General features: G+C 40.5%; 1 protein-coding gene across 9 annotated transcripts in view; it reads left to right on the forward strand.

Moving 5' to 3' along the window:
- GHR (growth hormone receptor) overlaps window positions 1-13,471 on the forward strand; it is a 290,708-nt gene that overhangs the window by 179,883 nt on the left and 97,354 nt on the right. The gene's annotated exons all lie outside the window — the stretch shown is intronic.

Consider the following 13,471-nt stretch of genomic DNA (forward strand, 5'->3'; position numbering starts at 1 on the left):
GTTACTACCTTGTGATTTGGGGTGAGTTACTCACCCAACGCTGTGCTTCACTATTCATATCTTTAAAATGATGGTAATAAGAGCACTTGCACCACAGCTTCGTAAGATTGTTTCAGGAATTAAAAGGGATCATTTTTGTAAAGTGTATAACATGGTGCATGGCTCATGGAAAGTGGTTATTAGCTATCAGCTAGTATTATTGTTCCATATTAAATATCTATGTGCCCATGGCACTGTGCAGAGGGAAGCCACAGTATATCCCCATTTCTGCCTATTGTGAATTTAAAATTTCCAAAATGCCAAAGTTCTCATCCAGGGAGGTGATGTGTGGAAATGCAGTAAAGAAATCATTTATTTTTATGATTTTGTTATTTGGCTGAAGGAGGAAATGTTGTACTCAGCTGTCATGAGAAATTATTATCCTGAATGAAGGCTGGAGAACAAGAGCCTAGAGGTAGAGATAAGAATAGTAAAGGAGGCGACAGGAATGGGAAGATACTTTTACTAAGAGTCACAAATGGTGATAATAGTCTCTAAATTCTTAGTGTGTTGGGGTTTTTTTGGCTGCATTGGGTCTTCGTTGCTGTGCACAGGCTTTCTCTGGTTGTGGCGAGCAGGGCTACCCTTCATTGCAGTGCGCGGGCTTCTCACTGTGGTGGCTTCTCTTGTTGTGGAGCACGGGCTCTAGGCACGCAGGCTTCAGTAGTTGTGGCAGGTGGGCTCAGTAGTTGTGGCTCACGGGCTCCAGAGCGCAGGCTCAGTAGTTGTGGTGCACCCTCTTAGTTGCTCCACGGCATGTGGGATCTTCCCGGACCAGGGCTCGAACCCGTGTCCCCTGCATTGGCAGGCAGATTCTTAACCACTGCGCCACCAGGGAAGCCCCAGTGTGTTGGTTTTAATATGGCTATTTCTGAGGTACCAGAGAAACAGTAGCTTATCTGCTTGCTTTTGGACAGGCTGACTGAAAATTCATCAAATTTAGGTATTTAATTTTTTAAAAAGTCTGGGATATGTACGTACAGAATTAGCTCTTCTGCCTCAACAATGAATGAATACCTCTAAGTCTCACTACAAAAACAGTTTTGGAGCAAAACATCAGTATGCGTTTCCATAGTGTTGTGATTTAAGGAAATGCGAAAAAAAATAAATAAATAAGCATTCCACTTGAGTCTCTGGGAAGATGAGCTATGTCATTGAATTGACCTAAAGTCACAGGCGTAATATTTCTCAGAAATGGCCTGCTATGAAAGCCATTTAATTTTGTCATAACATTAATAGTTTTCACAATGATTGGTGATCTGCCACACATGGAGCATAAGTATTAGAAACTCTTTGCAACTGTTTCTGATTCCTTCACAAGACATAGCCCCAAAAGATAAAGATAAAACTCTTTTCTGGCACTGATTTTTAAAAATTTAAAAAGCATTCGTTGGATAGAGGCCAAGCATTTATAATGACTTTGACTTAATTGTGCAGTGTCAGATGGTGATTCCATCAGGCAGTATTAACTGACAAGGAATCATGGGAAGAATGGAAGAGACCATACTGAGGATTCTATTGGCTAACGACTGGGTTCTCGTTTCTGGACCAGGGAATCTCTGAGGTCATGTAATTTATTGCTCAAATATTTTCCTGATGTTAACTGACTAGGTGGTGTTATTTTTGCTATTTGTTTTAGATTTTTAATAGTACTATACAACTTGTGGCCGTTTAAAGTAATTTCAGCTCAAGACATTTGACTGAATGAAGATTCAGGAAGCTGTTTATCCTTAGAACTGCACTTGCTCTCAGAGTAAGAACTGCACCTTCCAGGGGAGATTTCCTTCTGACTCTAGAGTCCAGAGCCTCGCAAACATGTTGTCTGCAGTGGCCCCTAGTCAGAAATTCTTAGCCTATCCAGCATGCAGTGCAGCCCCTGAAGTCTCCCCTACTATTGGTGTAAGATTGGGATCTAGACCTTCTGCAAATTAAGCCTCATTTAGTCACAAAATGCAGGGATTCATTTCCAAATTGTTCTTCCAGAGGAGAAATTAGTTTCTTTAAGTACATAATATGACTATGCCTCTTGGCATTTCTCTTTCTCCAACTTCTACCTAGCCATCCTCCAGGGTCCACTTCAAGTCCTACTTCCTGCATGTAGGTTTCGCAGTTTGTTCCAGCTTTCAGTGGTCTCGACCACATCACTGCTCTGGTTAGTTACTCATCAGGCAACGCTTGGGGAAAGGCCCTCTAGCAATGCTTTGCTAATACTGACTCATCCTTGCTGTTGTTCCACGGTAGGCATGTTCCTATCTGGCTCCTCCAACAAGCTGTAATCTATTCGAGCATATGGGGATTTGTCTAATACTTTTACTTCTCACAGCACTTGCGTCTTATATTGCTAAATCTATGATAACTAATTGGACACATAACAGCCACTTGATAAATGTTTTTAAGAAATGAGCAAACCAAGTATTTCTTGGTAGTACTCTATACCAGGTACCGCTATGGAAAGATATGTAATTTGGAGAGCATCATTTCAAAAGCGGGAAGTTTATCACTCGTAAATAATTTCAGGTATTTGATTTTGACATTATCCTGAAGACATAAAATTGCCTTAAAAACAGCTACTTGAAAGTGGACAAAAGTAGAAATGAATGAATGAGTGAATGACATACCTAAAGGCCATGAAATGTGGAAATGATTTTTTTTTTAAGTTAACCTGATCTGTTTTTCTTCTCTAATCTCGACTGTGGGTGAAGAGTGGGGAAGAATTTTTTTTTTTTTTTTTTCGGTATGCGGGCCTCTCACTGCTGTGGCCTCTCCCATTGCGGAGCACAGGCTCCGGACGTGCAGGCTCAGCGGCCATGACTCACGGGCCCAGCCGCTCTGCGGCATGTGGGATCTTCCCGGACCGGGGCACGAACCCGTGTCCCCTGCATCTGCAGGAGGACTCTCAACCAGTGTGCCACCAGGGAAGCCCAGGAAGAATTTTTAACAGGCAAATATTCCTGATCCTTGGCTCTTAACGTTAGGGACAGTAGGAAGGTAATACCTGCTTGGAAAATAAACTGGCGCTGCAAAGTGTAAATGATTGGGCCAACTGTAAATTTTATAGGCCAGGTAGAATTTTTACAAGTCTAATGATTTTTGAAAACTACTTGTACCCTGGCTCAAAAGACGTTTTTCTTGCTGCCAGTAGTAAGCAGTCAGTAAGCTGTGTTTGGGACCTGGACCAAAATGCTGGCCTTTCATCTCTCAAATTAAAGCTTACTGATCCGAGCTCAGAAGTCCCTCCATACACAATTTAGTAAAATTAGCAGCATAAATATGGAACCAGAACACAAATGTGTCTTGTTCCCTCCAGAAGGAAAATGTGAAGTCTCTTCTCATTGGAAGTCTATTGATTACCTAATCCCAGATGTCGTGACACAGTTTTCATCCAAGTGTTGAAGAAGAGACAGAAGCCCCTTCTAAAAGCTTAATTTTCATTACTCGTTTGGAAGGGATTTTTCAGGGCCTATAAGACATGCAAGGATTATGCCGTGTGTTTGAGAAATGGAAAAGCAAAAAAGGGAGGAAAAATCATTTAGACAAGTGCTTCTCAAACTTTAAGGAGCATATGAATCACCTGCGGAACTTGTTCAAATGCAGATTCTTATTCTGAAGGTCTAGGGTGGGGCCTGAGAATCTGCATTTCGAACAAGCCCCCAGGGGCCCCTGATGCTGCCAGCACACAGACTGCACACTGCTTTGAGTAGCAAGCTCTACAGGACAAAGAGAATGTTTTTTACAAGGAGCACAAATTACAATTCTAGGTTACAATTCCAAGGAATTAATGACTAAAAAATGCTGCCTTTCAACACTCCTGTGACACAACAAGAATGGAAGGTGAACACAAGCCATTTACCATTTCAAATGGGGCAGGAGCATTATTGATGCATTAATCTGTCTTTTGTTCCAGCTCCCATTCCAAAGGCAGCCAAGATTTCTTTTTCTCTTTGCCCCAGGGGATTTTGCAGGTGTAGAACAGGCCTTCTCTTCCTAGGTTTGTTTTACAAATGTTGGAGAGAGAAGTGAGCATCTCTGGAGTTAAGGAGAGTTGGGACCCAAAGACAAGAAAGAGAAAGACAATGCATACTTGTTTTGTAAATGTTTATCTCTGTGTAAGACCTCCAAAGACCCTCCCTTGACCCAGGAGTAGGAAATAGAGCTATTTCCTATAGAAATAGCTGAAATTGAATATCCCGAGAACTTAGTAAGAACTGAGGAGGCCCCGAGTTGGACTCAAATTAGTCTTAGAGAAGTACGGTAATGCGGCATTCTTTGCACCCCAATGACTTTGCCAAAAATTTATACCTGCTTCACATGAAATCTATACCTAGGCAGTTTATAAGAATATGCCCTCATTACAAATAACTCAGTTTCATTTCTTTTTATGGCTGAGTAATATTCCATTGTATATATGTGCCACATCTTGTAATGAGGTGGATAGACCTGGAGTCTGTCATACAGAGTGAAGTAAGTCAGAAGGATAAAAACAAATACTGTATGCTAACACATATATATGGAATCTAAAAAAAAAATGTCATGAAGAGATTAGTGGTAGGATGGGAATAAAACTCAGACCTACTAGAGCATGGGCTTGAGGATATGGGGAGGGGGAAGGGTAAGCTGTGACGATGTGAGAGAGTGGCAGGGACATATACACACTACCAAATGTAAATTAGATAGTTAGTGGGAAGCTGCAGCATAGCACAGGGAGTTCACCTCTGTGCTTTGTGACCACCTAGAGGGGTGGGATAGGGAGGGTGGGAGGGAGGTTGACAAAAGAGGGAAGAGTTATGGGAACATATGTATATGTATAACTGATTCACTTTGTTGTAAGGGAGAAACTAACACACTATTGTAAAACAGTTATACTCAAATAAAGATGTTTAAAAAAAAAAAAGAAGAATATGCCCTTAAGGTTTTGTAAACTCCACAGCAAAATATGCTAACGAGAAAATAAGGATATTTTTGTGCACATACACTGATACAAAGCTGTTAACAGAAATGAATAGAGGAGACAGAAATAACCCACCATGTAAACTTGAACCTTTGCTTGTAGTATGCATTCAGTACATAACGCTGTCACTTTTGATATTTACTTAGGTTAACACATTGCATACTCCCCAGAAACTGTTTTTCCATCCAGCTTACGGCTTTGTTGGTTGAGTTCTACAGGAAAAGGAGATTTAACTGTCTAAGATTTCGTTTATTTTCCAAATTCATTCCCTAGCTTTTTCATATCATAGTCTAATTTCTTCTGCTCATTAAAGAAATTGGACTACTTTTAAAAAGTCATAAAACAGTTATTGTCTTGGGCATTTTTAAGCAGATTGATGCTATTGAGATAGGACAGCCATAGACTATAATCTTCGTGAGGGCAGGGATAGATATTTCAATGTTGTGTCCTTAGAGCTTTGAGTCATGCCAGCCGCATAGTAGATATGAAGTTATCAGTTGTTATTTGCGTTATTTTAGTCCACTGCTGGAAGCACCTCATAAATTTTCAGGTAACTGTACAGATAGCCTCTGAAATATCATTTCGATCAAATATTTTGGTTTTGAATTTCTAAATGTTTTGCCAGAGGCTTTTTGATCGGTGGTTTCTGCAAAGAAGCTAGTAAATGCTGCCCAGTGGGCAGACTTGGGCCTCCTGCTTCCCCTCTGGTCAAAGCAGCCCTACTCTAAAATGAACACACTGAGTCTTTACTGTCAGAACGAGGTTATTCTATGACGTGAAAGTGTCCGAAATCTTCTAGAACCTTTCCAACATGGCATTAAAGGAGCCTTGCCTCAAGAGGAAAGGGGGATTTGACATGGCCAACTTTGCAGGGGGAAGGGAACATTTAATAGAAATTTATTACCATATTTTTATTTCTCAAGAAGTTAAAACTTCTCAAAACAGACATTCATGTTCATTTTTGGACCCTTCTGGGTTTAAAGTCTCAGCTGATATAAATTTTTGATCATTCATGTGTTTTAGTACGTAATGGTCATGAGGGTGGGGGTAGTCCTGAAGAAGAGGTCACTGAACCAAAGGAGGGAAGCAAGGGGGGTGGTCCTTAGGAGACTTGGCAAGAGATGTGGAAAAGGAAACTTTCACATAGAAATCAAGCCATGTAGAGAAAGCCTTATTTTGTCAAGGTCTTCTGAACAAGTAAGAACAATAGAGAATAATGGATATGTTCTCAGTCCCTTCAGAGGTCATTCCTGGGCCATTGCAAGAGCCCCTTGGATTCCCCAATCCCTCAGGCATGCAGCTGAAGAGCCCAGTTTCCTAAAACAGCCCTTTTGTCCTATCACGCTCTAGTTCAAGAATCTTAGTGGTTCACATTGCCAAATGCTTCAAGTCTGTGTTTTGAGGCCATCTGACTCTCTACACTAAATGTCCAACTTTTCCCCCATCTCCTCCCAGACACACTCCCCGTCATGGCTGTATCTGTCCTTCGCAATGCTCCTCTGAGCCAGTCTTGCCCTTTTATCATTGCCCTGGGCATGTTATTTCCCTCACCTGCCCATCTATCTGCATCCTCCATTCTACAAGCCTTCAAAATGAATTCCAGTCCCATCACTGTCATATAAATTATCAAGCTACTCCTCATTGGGCCACTCTCTCACTTCCCAAAGTCCTTGTGCATCAGCAAGTTGTAACCATTTTAGCCCTTAGGAGCCTCAGGCAGCATCTGGTCTGTTAGTTTTGCTCCCGGACCAGAAGAACATTTCTAAGCCCAGGAATTTCAACTACTTTTCCTTAGCGCACAGAACCTAGCAAAGAGCTAGGCATTTAGGCAATGCTCCCTGTAAATGTGTTGACTGAAATGATGATGCATAATCAGTTTGCCATCTCAATATTTTTCATTTTCAAAGAATGGATTTAGGGAAGACATTTTCAGACAATATGGACATGTCATCCGTTACCTTTATAACGTGCTGCCGGTTATGAATAATAAACATTGTGGTTAAGCTCAAGAAATAGAGGAGGTTACCTGTTCACACTGCACTCTAAAAGTAGAAATTTGAAAAAATAAACATATACTTAGTGGGTTTTAATTAAAGAAAATTATGTGATTATCAATTTTAATATGTCTAAAATATACCAGTTTGTGCCAATCTACTGTAAGAAGGTGTCCAAGGAGGGAGAACAATGTAAATTATTTCCAAGAGCTTTGGGTAGATTCTAATTATTGGGAATAAGTGTTACAAATAGTTCACATTCCAGCGTGACTTGAAGAACATGTTTGGAGCCTCCGTGTTCTCTAACGCTGTTATGCTACTCGTTTATCACATACACTTGGGTCACATTTTCCTGTGTGGAGAGATTATCCTAATGATAGTAACTGTATACAAATAGTTTACATTCCATGTTCCTCCTTAGCAGTCTTTTCAAGAAAAATCACTGATGGAGAACGTCAGTGGCCAGTTCAAGGGGAGAGGTGAAATGTCAAAAATTGTCAGAAGGGAGCCAATTATCAAGGAAGGTTTTGGGAAGGAGGGGTGTTCTCGGGGGAGTTGGAGATTTTTGCTTAGGGAGGGAAGGATGGAAACTTTCAGCAGAAGAGGATAAAGAGAAAAAGGTAAAGGAGAAAGAAAAGAGAACACAGGCTGACGATCGTAGGGCCGCCGTCTTGACTGAAGCGTGTTTGCGTTAATAAGTTGTGGGAAAGAAGTTAGAGAAAAGCAGTGCCTTCTGAAGAAACGTTTTGAATGTTGAGCTGCAGAATTTGGACTTAATCCAGTAAGCAAGAGGGTGACATTTGAGTCCATCAGCAGGGGCGAGGCAGGGTGAAAATGGTATTTTAGGAAGATTAATCCAACATTGTGCAAAGAATAGACTGGAATCCCTGCTCAGGGCAGAGATAACAGGAAGCTTTGGAATAAGGCATGGGTGAAGAAATGAGGCTTCGTCAGGGAAGTGGAAGTTGGAAAGAAAGGGAGTAGCCTGGGAAACACATAATGGAAGGAAAGAACCAATGGCATGTTCTGACAACTGGTAGAAAAAATGAGAAATCGTAGACAAATCCAAAATTTTAAGTCCAAGTCCAAGAAAACAGTGATGATGCCATTTCTGGAGACCGGGAAAAGATATTAGCCAATCTTTAGAATACCAACTATTTGCATTCAAAGATTCTGCCTGCTTTTATGCCCTCCTAAGCAAATTAGCAACCATTTATTTGTTGCTAATTGTCAGGAATTTTCATAGGGTTTCCAGGAAAATATTTACAGATACATCTACAGATTTTAAATCTGTTGCAGATAAGGCAACAAGCAAAAAGTAGATAAAGTCCCCATTATTACCGGGACAAGGGGTTCGTTCATGCATTTATCCATTCAACAGATATTTATAAAATGCCTACTCTGTGCTGGGAAAGTAGATCCTTGCTTTTGTCAGGACTTATATTCTAGTGGAGTGAAGATAGGAAAATAGAGAAGAATACAAATAAATGAATTCAACACAAAGATAAATAAAGGCTATGAAGAAAATAAAACATAGTGATGTCCTACAAGTGACTTGGGAATGACTCCTTTCGATTATTTGGTCAGAGAAAGCATCCCTGAGAAGATACCATTTGAGCTGAAGCCTAAGCCAATCACACAAAATCATGTGGGTACTAAGAATAGCGGGAGTTGAGTCTGAATAAGATCAGCAAGTTTCAGGGCTGGGGCATAACGGTAAGAAGACGTTGGCACAAGGAGAAAGAAAGGGAAGCAGGGGCCACTCTTGGAATATACTAGCCAGGATCAGGAGCAAGGGACAGGAAGCATAATGCAAATTGACTTAAGTAATAAAAAAAGTAATTCATATAATTAGAAAAACAGAGTTGGTGCGGGCTGTGGATCGGCTAAATCCAGTGGCTTCAAATTCATTTTCCAAAAGATGTCTTTGCCTGGGGTGGTGGTGTGATGAATTGGGAGATTGGGATTGACGTGTATACACTGATGTGTATAAAATGGATGACTAATAAGAACCTGCTGTATAAAAAATAAATTAAAATTGCCCAAGTTGGTAAAATTCCAAAAAAACCCCGATGTCTTTGCCCTCTCAGTTGTATCAGCTGCATGTTCAGGTTTGGGGTAAAATAGGTAAAGCAAGGAGACTGTGGCATTCTGTAAATTTTTTCCCTTAAATTTTCTAGAATCCCCCCCAGTAAGCTTCCCTTTGGGTCACATCCTCTTTCTTGAACTTCAGAAAAGGATGGGAATAACCCTCTGTCCAATTATACCTACTCTTGGAGCTGGGGTTGGGTTGGCTTCCCTTGAGGCACATGAGCTGCTTGGGGAGGAGTGGTTACCTGAACAAAATCACATTTCTGTTGAGAAGGAAGGAGGAAGGCAGTCTGGGTAGACAACCAGCCGTGTTTACTACACAAGAGATCTTGGTGGTCATTATAAGGAGTTTGGGCTTTAGTCTGATTACATGGGAAATCATGGAGAATTTTAGTGAAGTATCATGATCTGATTTATGCTTTTAAAAGGTCACCCTGTTTAGTGTTTCAATAGTTAATTGAAGGGGGCCAAAAGTAGAAGTAAGAAGACCAGTTAGGAAGCTATTTGATAGTCTAGGCAAGAGGTGTTGGGAACTTGGGCTATAATAATAGCAAAGGAGAAGGAGAGAAGTGAATTGAGATGGAACTGACATAATTTGTCAGTGGGTTAAATAAGGGAATATGAGTGAGGGAGACTGAAGAAATGAAGATGGCCTATAGGGTTTTGGATTAAGTACCAGCGTGGATGGTGAAATAATTTACAGAGATAGTGAAGAGTTGACAAGGAGCGGGTTCATCAGGGATTACTTGAGAGTTGTGTGTTAAGATCGAGATACCTATTGGATATCTAGTGAAGAGGCCAAAGAGGCTGAGTCGAGCCTGGAGTTCAATGGAGAGGTTCAGGCTAAAGATGGAAATTTGGAACCATCAGCATATAGTGATGTTTAAAGCCTTGAGACTTGATGAGATTCCCCTTTCAGGGCGGATGGGGACAGAAAAGCTAGGGGAGTGAAGAGTCTGTGACACTACAATATTTAGGGGAAAAGCAGAGGAAGAGAAGCCAGCAAAGGTGAGCAAGAAAGAACAGCCAGTGAGGTAAAAGGGAAACCAGACAAATTTGGCATCATGGAAGCTAGGCAAAGAGCATGTCTTTAAAAGGCAATGGTCTGCTGAGACAAACGCATCTGAAAAGTTGAGTCATATAAGGAAAGAGGAGAGACCATAGAATTTGAAAAGAAAAGGTTTAGTGGAGGGGAAGGGTCAGAAACACAGCTGAAGAGGATTATTCAAAAGAGAAGAAAATAGGAAGTGGAGTCCATCATTCAGGCAGGGCTTCAAAGATCTGGGAACAGGAAAGATGCTTCTTGGGAGCACAACTCCTAATGACTCAAAAATGAGTGTTGGGCAGATACCCTGAGAAAACCGTAATTCAGAAAGAGTCATGTACCAAAATGTTCATTGCAGCTCTATTTACAATAGCCAGGACATGGAAGCAACCTAAGTGTCCATCGACAGATGAATGGATAAAGAAGATGTGGCACATATATACAATGGAATATTACTCAGTCATAAAAAGAAACGAAACTGAGTTATTTGTAATGAGGTGGATAGACCTGGAGTCTGTCATACAGAGTGAAGTAAGTCAGAAGGAGAAAAACAAATACCGTATGCTAACACATATATATGGAATCTAAGAAAAAAAAATGTCATGAAGAGCCTAGGGGTAGGACGGGAATAAAACACAGACCTACTAGAGCATGGACTTGAGGATATGGGGAGGGGGAAGGGTAAGCTGTGACAAGGTGAGAGAGTGGCATGGACATATATACACTACCAAACGTAGGGTGGATAGCTAGTGGGAAGCAGCTGCATGGCACAGGGAGATCAGCTAGATGGTTTGTGACCACCTAGAGGGGTGGGATAGGGAGGGTGGGAGGGAGGGAGGTGCAAGAGGGAAGAGATATGGGAACATGTGTATATATATAACTGATTCACTTTGTTGTAAAGCAGAAACTAACACACCATTGTAAAACAGTTATACTCCAATAAAGATGTTTAAAAAAAATGAGTGTACTTTCCAGATAAGTTTTTTAAATTGTTTTTTGATGTTATTCTTTAGAAAGAGAAATGTCCTGTTGTAGATTTCATTTGCAATTACATTGGTGGCCCAACCATTTCTGGCTTCTCTAGATCCCTTTTCCCTACATGCTCTTTCCACTGAAAAGAAACTAGGCCATTCAGATTTTTCCAATTTAGAGCAGGGGACTAATAGCAGACAAGACTGAGGTAGGATCTGTATAGCCATACAGATTATTTTGGGTGCTCTTCAGTTTCACTAGCTGCTGCTTAGAAGTTCATTAAATATATATATAAATAAAATGTAAATTAAATATAAATTATATATATTACATACATATAATACATGTTATATATATATTTGCATTTGCTACAGATTTCCTAAACTTGAACTGTATAGAGTCCCAGATCCTCCTTTGTCCCATCTACCCAAAGGTGTCTTTCTCAGCCTTTTTAACTTATATCTACCAGAAAGTAGAGCAGGGCAGAAGTTGTGTGGGAGTCCTGCCCCTCTCCTTCCCCCTCACCTCCTGGCCTCAGCACAGTAAAAACTCTGTGCAGAACTTGGCTCACTGCTGCTTTTCCCACCTTCAATCAGGGAACACTTAAAGCCATACAGTGTCCCTGTCCCGCCAGAAAGCCTATGGGCAGGGCACCCCTTCAGGCTGACACAGAGGCATACTGTGCAAGGAAGAAATTAACACAACATTGTAAATCAACTATACTTTAATAAAATTTAAAAAAAAATTTTTAAGTTAAAAAAAAATCTCTGGCACATAGTGTTTATGAGTACAGTACAGTTAACCGAGAGCAGTTAACGGCATTTATGTATGTCACTCATCGGACAGTTATGTCCTATGCTGATTCTTGCACTATTTAGTTTGTGCTTATATATCTGCCCCCTCAATTAGATTACAAGTCCTTTCAAAGTAGGAACCACATTTTATCCTTTCCAACCCTTTCCATATATGGCCAGAGCAATGGCCACATATGGATGATCAATAAGGCTTTTGATTTTTTTTCTTTATGTCATATTGTCACCACACTACACATAATTCCAGCAAGGAATCAAAGCTTATATTTTAGACTATAAGACTTTGCCTGCTCTGTAGATACAAAGAAATGGATTTCCTTCTCAGTTGAAACATATTCCTTCCAGAAAAATGTCAAAAATTTTTTTCACACCCAGTATAATTTTCTGCTTTAAATTGTTGTTATGTGATTTGATGGACTTTTTTGACTCTAATTTTAACTGTCCATTTTGGAAATTCTGAAGTTAGAGTTAGGGTTAAGATTCAGTGTCCATAAGGGTTGCTTCTCACTGGAGCCAAAACTACAGAAGGCACAACAAAAAGGACAAAGTTCAAAAAAGTAAGCTTCGGGTACCTTTCTGCCAAGGTACGTGTCTAGAGGGTTGTCACCTTATCCATCTCCATTCACTTTTTGGTAGAGCTTCTATTTTCTGCTGCAAAATAATTTTTGGAGCTGGTTGCATGTTAGCTACAGAGTTTCAATAATTTCTTTCCAAAACTGGGCTTCAGAAAGTGAATCTAAAAATTTTGAGTCAAGTATCTGAGAGAAGCTGTGTCAAACTTTTATGTTTCTTTTACCATATAAAATTGTGACAAATATATCTATAAAGTGTGCATGACCTTCCACTAAGAACCTTTGTTAACCAAAAAAACCTGTAATCTCATAGATATCAATCAAAAGGCCAGCTAGCCATCATACTACAGATATTAATGGAGGGCCTAATATGTGCAGAGTTGGGAAGGATAAAATGTGGTTCCTACTTTGAAGGGACTTGTAATCTAATTGAGGGGAACAAATATATAAACACAAACTAAACAGTGCAAGAATCAGCATAGGACATAACTGTCCGATGAGTGACATACATAAATGCCGTTAACTGCTCTCGGTTAACTGTACTGTACTCATAAACGCTATGTGCCAGAGATTTTTTTTTACTTAAAAAAATTTCCTTTAAATTTTATTAAAGTATAGTTGATTTACAAGGTTGTGTTAATTTCTGCTGTACAGCAAAGTGGCTCAGTTATACATATATATATTCTTTTCCATTATGGTTTATCAGAGGATATTGAATACAGGTACCTGTGCTGTACAGTAGGACCTTGTTGTTTATCCATCCTACATATCAGTGGTCCCCAACCTTTTTGGTACCGGGGACCGGTTTCATGGAAGACACTTTTTCCACAGACCGGGGCGGGGGTGTTGGGGGAATGGTTCAGGTGGTAATGCGAGCGATGAAGCTTCACTCGCTGGCCTGCTGCTCCCCTCCTGCTGCGTGGCCCAGTTCCTAACAGGCCACGGACTGGTAGCGGTCCACGGCCCACGGGTTGGGGGACCCGTGCTCTATATACTAG

The sequence above is a fragment of the Kogia breviceps genome, chromosome 4 (genome assembly GCF_026419965.1).
Source record: "Kogia breviceps isolate mKogBre1 chromosome 4, mKogBre1 haplotype 1, whole genome shotgun sequence".
Taxonomy (NCBI): domain Eukaryota; kingdom Metazoa; phylum Chordata; class Mammalia; order Artiodactyla; family Physeteridae; genus Kogia; species Kogia breviceps.